Raw genomic sequence first — 12,023 nt, forward strand, 5'->3', positions numbered from 1 at the left:
AATGCACATCAGGGAGGAGGAGCAGAGGGGGAGGGAGAGAGAGAATCCTAAGCAGGCTCCTTGCCCAACACAGTGGGGATTGATCTCACAACCCTGAGATCATGACCTGGGCCAAAATCAAGAGTTGGATGCTTAACAAACTGAGCCACCCAGGTGCCCCTAAAATGTATAATTCTTAAGTAAAATGAAGGATGCCTGGGTGGTTCAGTCAGTTAAGCATCTCCCTTCAGCTCAGGTCCTGGAATCAAGTCCCTCATCAGGCTCCCTGCTAAGCAAAGAGCCTGCTTCTCCTTCTGCCTCCTGCTCCGCCTGCTTGTGGCCCATCCCCTGACAAATGAATAAATAGAATCTTAAAGAACATAAAGTACAATGAATAATGTGAGTTTACTCTGACAGAACAAATATATTCATTCATTGGAGATTAACAAAGACTGGTAAACAAAACAAAACACACAAATAGATCCCCACCTATGATTAAGGAACGTAGGGTTTCTTAAAGAATAAGGAATATTCAGTGGTTATTCTTCTTCTTTGAATAATAAATATTAATACAATATGGTTGAAGTAAATTACAGTATTTAGTTTTCCAAAGATGGCGTGGGAATATGTAGTTAAATGGAGAGTATGGCCAGCTGTTTCCTCGGGATAGAAATATCCCAGAAGTAATTTAAAAATGCTTCTACTTTTACACAGGAAGATTTTGGAGGCAAGCTCACTTTATGATTACTTTTGAAATTTCATGGATATTGAAATCGTTCCAAAATTGACTGTAAGGTTTCAAAGAGCAACACTTGCATTCCTTATTGAATTTAGAATCTGTCATTCTTCAAAATATTGGGTTGATGATTCAGAAAGGGCACATAGTCCCCTTTCTTTGCTTATACAATGGGTTTTATCCAAAAATCTCAAAGTACTTTATACGAATTAACTCACAGTCCAATCCTTTTAATATTTTGAATGAAGATGAATGAGACTCCTATTCCACATATGGTAACATGGAGTTTCTGGAAACGTTGGATGAAGTGAACGAGACATGACATAGCTGCCAGCAAGTTTGCAGATGAGCCAAGAATAGCAAACAAGATTTCTGCTTAACTGTTTTAACCACCAGACACACAAAAAAATCATAGATATTAAATAATTAAAACAAGAGACTAAAACATGGTCTAGAAGGGGAGGTTTTTTACTTCAAGTCTCCCTGTGTATGAGTCTGAACAAATCTCTAGATTTTGATGGTCTTGCTTGTCATCTGGGGTGAATTGGTTTCTAAGAGTCCTTCTGTTCTAATTCTCTGCAGACCTCACTCTGGAGAAGAGGTCTTGCCTGAAAACAGAATGGTTGAAAATATTTGTGGAAATGGAGCTGCGGGGATGTTCCTGTGCATCTCTTCATGCTTCTCCTTAGCAATATTTACTGAATTCTGCCTCAGAACTACCTCTTGTTTTTCAATTGCTATTTCCATAACTTCTTTCCAACAAAGTCAGTTACAAATTAAGCCAATTATGATATTCTCTAGATCATTATACAATTAGGCTCACTCTTTATCCTTTTCTCCAGGGATAAAGAACACAGGTACATAAAAGCAGAGTGGTTAGGAATGCAGGTTCTGGAATAATACTTACTAGGAATAAATCACAACTCTGCAATTTAATTGGTTTGTGACTTAGGAGAATCTATTGAATGACCCGAGTTCCAGTTTCTTCATGTCTGAAATGGGGAAGATAATATACCACCATTTATAATAATAAATAATAAATAGGGAAGATAATATACCACCATTTACAATAATAAATAATAATATTTATAATAATAAATAGGTGGCTCAGTTGGTTCAGCATTCGACTCTTTGATTTTGGCTCAGGTCATGATTTCCGTGTTGTGGGATCCAGCACGGCATCTGGCTGTGCACTCAGTCAAGAGTCGGCTTGAGATTCTCTCTCCCTCTCCCTCTGCCCCTCCCCTGCTTATTCTCTCTCTCTCTCAAATAAATAAAATCTTTAAAAAATAATAATAATAAATAGTCTGTGAGGAATAAATGAATATAAAGAACTTAGCATACCTGCTACGTAGTAAATAGCCTTGCTTCTCTCTTTTTTTTTCTTTCTTTCTTTTCTTTCTTTCTTTTCTTTCTTTTTGAGAGATACCTACCCAGACTCCATTGTAGGCCGTCCTTTGTTATCACAAGCTGGAAGTCCAGGAACTACATTTCCCAGAATTCATTGCCATCAATATTCTGTTTTAAATCCTTTAATGAGATACATATATGTGAGATTTTGAAGGCAGAAAATAGATAGAAATTAATATACCTCCTTCCCCAGAGACAGGTGGTATGCAAGCTTTTGTAATAGACAAATATGAGGTTTTCCAGTGGCTTTAATGAGGTGCCCAAAGAATTACCATTTTAATGCTGCAGGTAGCACAAATCATTGGCAGTGGTCTCCAGGAATTTCACTAATATCCTAATATCTTGAAAGAAAGCAGTAGCTTCACTTAAATTTCACTTCTTCATATCTTTCAATGTTTTTGTAAGCGCCTAATTTTCTAAATTAAATTCCTTCCACCTTGAATGGTTTCTGTTTTCTAGTCTAATTTCTGACTGAATTCTATGAGATTACTAAGTAAGAAAGAAAATAATAACAACAATAATAACTGTTAACATTTAGGTCTTTACTCAAATGATATCTTTTTAGTGAGTGCTTCCTGACTCTCTGAAATTTCATTTTTTCATTTCATTTCCTGTTTCCATTTCCCTGCTCTTTGAAAATCTCCTTGGAATTTTTTTCACTTTCAAAAAATAATAGTGATCCTTTTTTTTATTGTATGTCTTTCTGAGAAATTTAGCTCACAAAGCTGTGTATTTTTGACGATTTGTCTCACTGTTGACCCTTCATCCCTTCAAAAAAAAAAAAAAGATCTGACATGTAGTAGGTGTTCAATAAAATTACTTATTTGGGGCCCCTGGGTGACCCAGTTGGTTAAGCATCTGCTGGTCAGGAGGCTGCCTTTGGCTCAGGTCATGATCTAGGGATCCTGGGATCAAGTCCTGAATCACATCAAGCTCCGGGCTCAGCCGGGAGTCTGCTTCTCCCTCTGCCCCTCCCCCTCCTCAGGCTCACACTCTCTCTCTCAAATAAATAAACAAAATTGTTTTTAAAATACTTGTTGAATTAATGAATAGAATGCTTGTTATGTACCAGATTATATTCTAAGTGTCATATGTATATTATCTTATTTAATCTTTCTAAATAAACCTATCCAATGGCTCTTATTATTATGCCTAATTTATAAGAGCAAAGACCTAGCCACAAAAGTGGTGGAGCAAAGGTATGAACTCAGACTGACTCCCAAACCTGTACTGTTAACCATGATACTGCATTGAATGAATACCTGCTCTTTTTTGGGTATGGGACTAGGTCCTCCATATTGTCTTGGAATTTCATAAGAATACCATGTGTTATGTGTATTTATTCCACTTATAAAATGAGAAAATTGAGCCTTATAGAAGTTAAGCAGTTTTTACAAGGTGATACAGCAACTTAATGGCACAGCTTAAATCCTCTCGGGTCTGTCTGCCTCTAAAGTCTCCGGGCTATGCATCTTACCAAACTAGGAAACATTTTCAAAGATCATCAGAAGCTTTTCTCTTGAATTCAGACAAAACATATAAAGAAAAGTTATATTATATGTACTGCCCATGAGTGAAACCAGAGAAATAGGTTTAAATCTGCATATACTTTTATTAGAACAGGCACATTTTAGTACAAGGGAGGTCTTCTTGTCAGATGTGAATATAATCTTGGTTATAGCATATTATTTTCATTAAGCAGTAACTGTTTCCAGGGTGTGAGCCTATTTAGCTTATAATAGGACACAGTGTAAATACCATGCCCCCAATTCCAAAGCTCAGCAAAAACAAAACAGCTGTCTAATATGAGGCATTTTTATAGGCTGAGTGAACAGCTCACATTGTTACGGAAAGGCCGATTTTATGAAACCACACTTTAAAAAGCAAGTTGGGCCCTGCCTATTCTCCTTTCCTTTGTTAGGCAAAAAAAAAAAAAAAAAAAAAAAAAAAAAAAAAAAAAAAAAAAAAAAAAAAAAAAAAAAAAAAAAAGAAAGAAAGAAAAAAAGAAAAGAAAAGAAAAAGAAAGAAAGCTGAAGATGTAGACAGCATTATCTCTTAAAATGTCTCTGGTTATGGATGAGTCTTTGGAAGGGACCCTTCCCTCCATTCAATAATCATTTAAACATAGGAGGGAGAGTTTAGCAAAACAGAAAGATGAGATGTTTGAAATAGACACTGTAATTTCCATTGTAGGGGGTGGGGGACCTTCTACAAAGCAGTAAGAGCAGATGGATAGTCTTTATTTACTGGAGTCACCCATTTGCACGCAAGAGGAGGATGTGATTTGGAAATGAGCTGTCCTTTCTCTCTTCACTGTTCCATCCCCTCCCAAGATTCCCACACTCCAGTCATTAGAATATGCTAACTTGGAACTTCTTGAGGATAAGAAAAAAATTTGTCTTCATTAAATGCGCATATACCTTGTTCCCCACTTTTATAGACCTAATCTAATGCAGTCGGGTTTTAGACCATCTCATGTGATATTTACTTCTGCGATTCTGCCACGATCATGTTTTTAGCTTGACAATTATTTGAGTTGCAGGGATGAAAGACCTTTGGTATACAATGAAACATTTCTTCCCTGTGTAATAATACTGTTGTTGAATGTGGTCATGTCTTTGAGGGTTTTTATGAAATCGAAAATTGAAATGATTAAAAATATTAAGTCTAGTTTAGTATCTGGATGTGTAGAAAGAATCCTAGACTGGGAGTCAGCAGACCTAAATCCTGACCTTGGTGTTTCCACTAATTAAGAGTGTAACCTCAGATAATTCGCTTAACCTTTCTGGTCTTTAGAGTCTTCTTCTATAAAAGATGGAAAGTGTATTATTTTATCTCATCCCAAAAGAAAACACATAGACAAAGAAAAAAATCAAGATTTAGACAAATTGAAAAGCTTATTTAACAAGTCAAATTTTTATGTGAAAATCACCAGAACAATTTCTTTTTTCATTCATTCCACATCAATGATGACTACATGAAGCCAAGGACAGGACTGTTTATCTAAATTAGTAAATATTAATAATAATAATAGCTTAATTATGGGGACAGTTTAGTAAAATCAGAAGAGTTTGGGGTTTTGTAGTCTACAAACTACAGACTGTTGTATTTTTATCTTATTTATAACTACAGGCAGGCTTCATGATGCATGGCCCATATATTTACCTCTGGGAATCAAGAACTAGAATCTTTATTTGTTCTTATAAAAGACTAGCCTTCACGACGAGAGATGAAACTTCACAGAACAGGGCAAAGGGGTACATAGATATCCCCTCGCTGGAAGACAATGTTAGTGAAAGCAGATTGTTGTGGTCCTGGAATTATACTAATTTTTTTTTCAGTTGGTAAAACCATTCCAATCAACTGGATTTATAGGCGACTGATGGTTTGGTAAACCTGACCACACAAAAGATCTTGAGAAGCAAAAGATCTGTCCCTGATGAGGTGAGCAGTGACTTATCTGTCCCTTACCTGTTCTGCCACCTCCAACAAGCATGGCCAGTTTGAGCTTCGGGAACTATCTAAAGGAATGGATAGCAATGAAAACAAGCACTGTGTGAACTACACTTTTTGTAAATTGGCCTTTTTGAATCTGTCAAATAGCTTGGAACACGTAGGTGGTGTGTGATGCTAAAATGCCTTCTCATGCTTTGGCATTAAGAATTGTCCATGGTTCCCAGCTAGTGATAATGACAGGGTGTGTTTGCACAATTTAGACTTTGGTGGAATACTTTCTTTGGAGGGAAACTTTGAGCAGTTTCCCAGGTTTGATTTTTTTTTAATCACTAAAATATGCTTTTGACTTGAGGTAAATTAATTTGTGTTATTTGTGCTGCAATTAAATGTGTCCAGCTTGGCAATTATTTTCCTTCTCTTTGAAAAAACATTCTTGTTTGTTTATTCTTTCTTTGTCACTCGGAGGAAACCCAATCCACTTTGGACCAAGGCTCTTTAAGACATGGATGTAATTTGGTGATGAGATGGATCCACATTATTCCCACGACCTTTCCCACTTTTACCGCCTCCCTTGTGCATTCATTTCATCGGAGGTGGAAATGTAAAACAATACAGTCAGTTATGTGTCGGGGTCTCAGAAATGCCCACCTTAAGTACTCCTTTAAAATCCAAATAGGCAACATGAAAATATGCTGACTTAAGAGTTGCTAAAATTTACCGACATCACACAGTCATACAAAAATACTATAATCCTTGTAAAGGAGTAAATTGCAAACATTTTTTAGGAACTTGTTTTTAAATACTTTGAGACAGCTTGTGATAAACTCAAAATGAAATCTATAAATAAATAAGTTATTTGAGTGATTCAAATAGCTCTATAACTTTACTTGCATTTGTTTTATTTTTATATTATCAGAATAGCATTGCTTATACCAAAATATGCATGAGGACTAACTCAAGAAGATAATAAGTGAGATGTGGTAGGCTTTGTTCTTAGCTTTTGTAGCTCTATGGAAGAATACAGTGGGTACTGGGAGACAGCATCTCCTAAGAAAGACTCCAGGGGGGTTACCATCATATTTCTTATATTTTTGTTCAATTACTACCTTTAATTTTAATTCATACAATGAACTGACTTAAACACCTACGACATCTGAATTCTTCATGGACATGTAATCTCAGGCCACTTTCTTGCTAGATTGAAGTGACAGGGTCTTTATGCAACTTTTTTCCTACTGTAAATGCTTTTCTGGGCCTATCTCTGCCACTAAAGAGTAGACCTCAGATTTTCTCTCTATACCTTCCGGATAGCTGTTTTATCATTGAGAAAGAGTAGGATAGGAGTAGAAAACTAATTCATCCCAACATTTTTTCAGCAACTCTTTCTTTCTTCAGATGAAATCTTACATGGAAGCCAATTGACGAAAGTTAAATTTTTTTTAAGTTTTAAAGACACAGTGTCTCCCTAGCAGGTGGGAAGTTTGGCCCTGAGACCAGGTCTCTGGATAACCCAGTTACAACAAAACAAAACAAAATGAAAAAACTCTAGCAGAAATGTTCTTTAAGGTTTTGACTATGGTATCTATAAATTATGTTCAAATACGTCAGCAGATACTATTTGGGAAATATATCATTTGTTTAGCCCACAATGCCTATGCTTCTCTATTTAATCCAGAATGTCCAATCTGGAGATCATCAATGAATGTGCTAATCAAGGATGCACAGTCTAGAACTGGATCCTGGACCTCAGGAAGCTTATCTTCCAGAGGGAGGGAATTTTTTTCTGTTACTTGTATTTGGATCCATCACCATGTACTGAATGTCAGAAATGGGGCATTTATGAGTAAAAAAAGCATATTGCTGACAAGAATGATTCATGTTAAAAGTGAATTTTTATTACACAAATGTAAATATTCAACATGTGTATCTTGGCTAAAATATTTAGAAGACACTTTCCACACATGCATGAACAAAAACAAAACAAAACAAAACCAACTCAAGGAGGGTTTGTAGCCTACACCCTTAGAAAAGATGTCCTAATCTAAATCCCCAAAGATTCTGTGTCCAGCCTTGGATTCTGGAGGATTCTGGTTGTTTGATTCAGCTGTAACGGTGACAATCCTGGCTCTGGAATGTTGTTATGTCTGCTTCTAGATTATTGCTCTGTCTGCTTCAAGTGAACTTTTCTTGCAATTGGTGAAAACAGTACCTGAAAGGACAGTGAGCTGAGACATCCTCAAGCCAACAGAGTAGTTTGCATAAATGTTTTGTTTTGGCTTTCTAAGCATTGTTTTGGATGTGTTTTGCTTGTACATATGGCACAATTTAGACTGAGGCCTCATTTCATTGTATCTAGTAGCAAGGCTACAGGTGAAGTAGATAGCTCTGACTCACCTCAAAGTTCATTGCTGGTCACTAGCAGAGACTAAATAATTATTCATAACCAAGTTGGCTCAAGTGCATTTACCATTGTCCCTTACTGCTGGAAACTTCTTTGAAGAATAAGAGCACATGGGAAAGTATTTATATAACCCCTCAAATGACATTATTTACCTTTGACCATGACTTAATCACTGATGCCTGTGATTTTCCTGAAATAACTTGTTTTGGTGCCAAGAGAACTTTCAGAATCAGTGACAGCTACTTTTGAAGCATTTAATAGATGCTATTTACTCTAGAAGAAAAGTATGTGATCTTTTTCTTTAACAACTTTAATATTTTATTGGTGAGATAAGATACGTAGAAAAATTACTTGTAAAATATAAGGAGGTATATAGTAAATGAAAAAAATGAATGATAAGGAAATAAGTACAATAATAATTCAAAGAGTGGGAGAGAGAAACCTGTGACAATTATGACCAAGAAAGATAATGAGTATTGAAGCGGGTCTACCATATGTGTGAGATTTAGACAGGGCTTACTACAAACAGGAACTTACTCTAACGGCAGGTGAGGTTAAACTTGTGAATTCCCCCGAAATGTAGGTTAAAGAACTCAGATTCTAAAGTATGTTTGGTTTATTTTTCTGCCATAAATCCCTTTTGTCCTGGGAGGGAAGAAACCTAAAACTTTTTGAGAGCATAGAAACCCTGCTCTGGCAAAATGTTCCTGGAAGGTGTATTGTGTTTCTGTGAGATTTAGTAGAGGAAGATAAGCCTTCACACTACGAGAACTGGCAGGAAGTTTGCCCTCTTCTCCCACTCTTCACGTACTTGCTAGGAAATAACTTTTGGTCATTTTCCCAGGACAAAGTAAAGGCTGAGATTTTGAAATTAACCTGGCCAGTGTTTTCCCAAGATAGGAAGCTCGCGCTGAAGTTAATGAAGGGTCAGAGGGCAGAACTCAGAGTCATCCTCCCCTGACAGACAGACACTGAAATTTCAAATGTTTGCGAAGCTCACCTATCTCTCCTCCCTGCAACCCAACCCAACACCTTCTACCCCCTCTCCCTAAGCTCTGTTTTCCTATCCCATTCATCAGAAAAGTCTGATTCTACCTAAACTTGACAGGCAGGGTTGTAAATTCTTCCATGTTCCAATCAAACATGCAAAGACAAAGTGACTTCTTTACTTCTCTATAATGAGTTTGACCTCCTTCATGAGCTCCCATCTTATCAAGTAGATGACTTGGAGAGACAAATTTATTCCAGCTAGGTATTCTAACTCTGATTTAAAAATGTAAGTTATTTTTCTGCTCGGGTGGTCTCGGTGATACACAATAGATCAGAGTTCTGGCACGTCTTCTCTTTCTCTCCAAGAAAACAATTGAGATTATGGGAAGAGGGTAATTTACATGGCATCACAGCAAACTAACACAGTTGTATTAGCTGGAACCTCTGCGAGGCAGATGCTGACATGAGAGGAATTCAAGGGATTGATTTCAGGACGAAGCTTGTGAGAACTGGTAGGGGGAGGAAGCAGGCCTGGAGACCGAAAGCCTTTGGAAGGCACGTGTAGTACCTGTGTCCTGGAAGTGGGGAGGAAGCAGGACAGGGTAGGAAGACCACATGCAGATATGACAGAGGCCCTGGCCCTGCCAATCCCACAGCACACTGTCAAGGAGAGACTCACCATTAGTGGGGTCTCATGGTGGGCAGAAATAGCCAGGCCCTAGTACCCCTGCTGTGTGCAGTCATGACAAGGGGCTACCAGGGAGAGAGTGCTCTTGTCTCAAAAGGCAATAATACTGAAGTCCTTAAGGGAGCTGTCAGCTGACTACCCTCTTGGCAACTAGAGAGTTCTATCTGCGTGGCACCCTGTCATCACTACTTCAAGTTCTTTGGATTCTTGGGTTTGTATTGGTCTCAGTATCAGCTGTCTTCTCTTCTGACAGATGACACTTCCGAGGGGCAACTGGTGCCACTCCTGGGGAGTCTGTCACTTTTCTTCTCATGAGGCTGGCATAACTTGGGATCTTTTCTTCTCTGCTTGATGAGGACTCATCAATCTTTCCTAGAAACTTGGCCTCACCTTGACTTTCAGTATGCTGTCATACCACCCGGCAAGATCCCCAGAGAGCTCTTAAATAACTTTTGCATGCCCTCATGGTGGGGCCCCAAGGCAATCCCTGCATACATGACACATAAAAATGGGCAGAAGCAGAGTTGCCATTTAAGACACTGAATGCCATGTCTAATGGGAATTTGAACTTTTTTAGCACAAGCCTGTCCCAACTATTGCATGGGACATTTACACCAATCAACCAACCAACCAAACAACACAAAACAAAACCCAAAAACAAACAAACAAACAAAACAAAAAAACCAAACCCAAACTAACAAACAAAATTCACTCATTGATCCAAAACTCCAATGTGACCAGGTGTCCAACATTTTCACTACCTCTGTATATTTAAGCTCAGACTCTCCCCTTAAGTAATCACAGTGAGTCATCCTACCTGGTGCGGCTACCTCCAGGTTGGGAGAGAACAGCTTGCCAGGAGGTAGGTTTTTCAATGTCCAAAAGGAAGTAGGACTAAAGCTCATCCCCTGATGGCAAGACCCCCAACCTATCTAGCCTACTTTCTCTCTCTCTGATTTTGACCAGCACGAGGGAGCTTAGGATACACTTCTAATCATCTGATGCCCTTTATTCTCTTCCCCTTCTACTCCCCACCATATTGAGATCAGAAAGAGTGGGCTCTGGATTCTCTATTTCCTATTTTTCATAATCTGCTTCCCCCTATACCTAGCACTGTAATGTGGTGAGTGAGTCTGCCTTTTGCTAGGTTCACAAGAAATTTTGTGAAGTGTTAGAAAATCCTTTCTTACTCAACAAAGTCCAGGAATTACTGGACTTCTGTCATGGCAAAGAGATCGAGAGTATCAGCGTTCATTCACTTATTCATTCTGTGAGTATTTATTAGGTATATACTATGTGCTAGACACTCTTCTACTTGCTAAGACAGAGCAGTAAAGAACAGCAACAAAAAATGCAATGACTCTTCTCACCGAGCTTAGAGTCTAGAGAATTTAAAATTCAAGGCCGTTAAAGGAAACTTTGGTCCAGGCAGTACCTGCCGTCCCTGTTCCTCATGTAATCAGCCTCATGGTTCCACTCCGTGGTAGATTATGAGGAAACAGAACATCATGTGGGGGTTGGGCCATGAAAAATACAGATTTGATATTGGGGCAATATATAGTTGTTTCAAAGAAATAAGCTCTTTAGATGTTACCAGATCTTTTGTCTGCAAATATCAAACCCAACGTATTGTTTTAAAAGGGAGTTATTATTTTCAAATGTAGAAATAGGAAAGAATCGGGAATGTCGAAGAAAACAGAGGAGATCCATAATACTTGATGGAAATAAAGCCTTTAATAATCGTATTAGATGCTGCTTCATGTCACCTGGAACACAAATGCCCTGGTAGAATTTTTAGTACGTTGAACTTGTCTTTGACTCACTTATTAACTGATTTATGCAACAAGTCTTTGTTGGTCACCTACTATGTGCTAAGGATAGTGCAGGGCCCTGGGGACATAATGATGTATGAAGCATGCCCTCTACCCTCAGAGAGCTCAAGTAATGAAGAGGAGAACCTACAAAATTACCAAAATAATAAGAAATAATATGGAGATATAGAACAATGTCACTCAGTAACACTGTTTGCCTAGTGAATTCAGAGCGATCTTTATAAAGGTGGCGATGCTTATGTTTCTAATGAGAAAACAAGCAGTTTTCTAGATTGTGGATCCAAGAGTGAACAGCATTCTGTACAGAAGGATTAGACTTTATATAGACATAGGGGCCTCTTAGTAGCTCTGGAATCACAAAGAAGTTATGGTGAAGATTTCATGTCTGAAAAAGAAGATAAGCCACTTAAAGAGTTTAGAATTTTCCAAAAGTACTGGATAGCCAAACACAGACTTTGAGCAGGGAGGTAATACAGATGTATATTTTAGAAAGATCACTGCGACAATTGAGTGCTTCAGTTCTTCTCAACG

Source organism: Ailuropoda melanoleuca, chromosome 9, assembly GCF_002007445.2.
Source record: "Ailuropoda melanoleuca isolate Jingjing chromosome 9, ASM200744v2, whole genome shotgun sequence".
Lineage (NCBI taxonomy): Eukaryota > Metazoa > Chordata > Mammalia > Carnivora > Ursidae > Ailuropoda > Ailuropoda melanoleuca.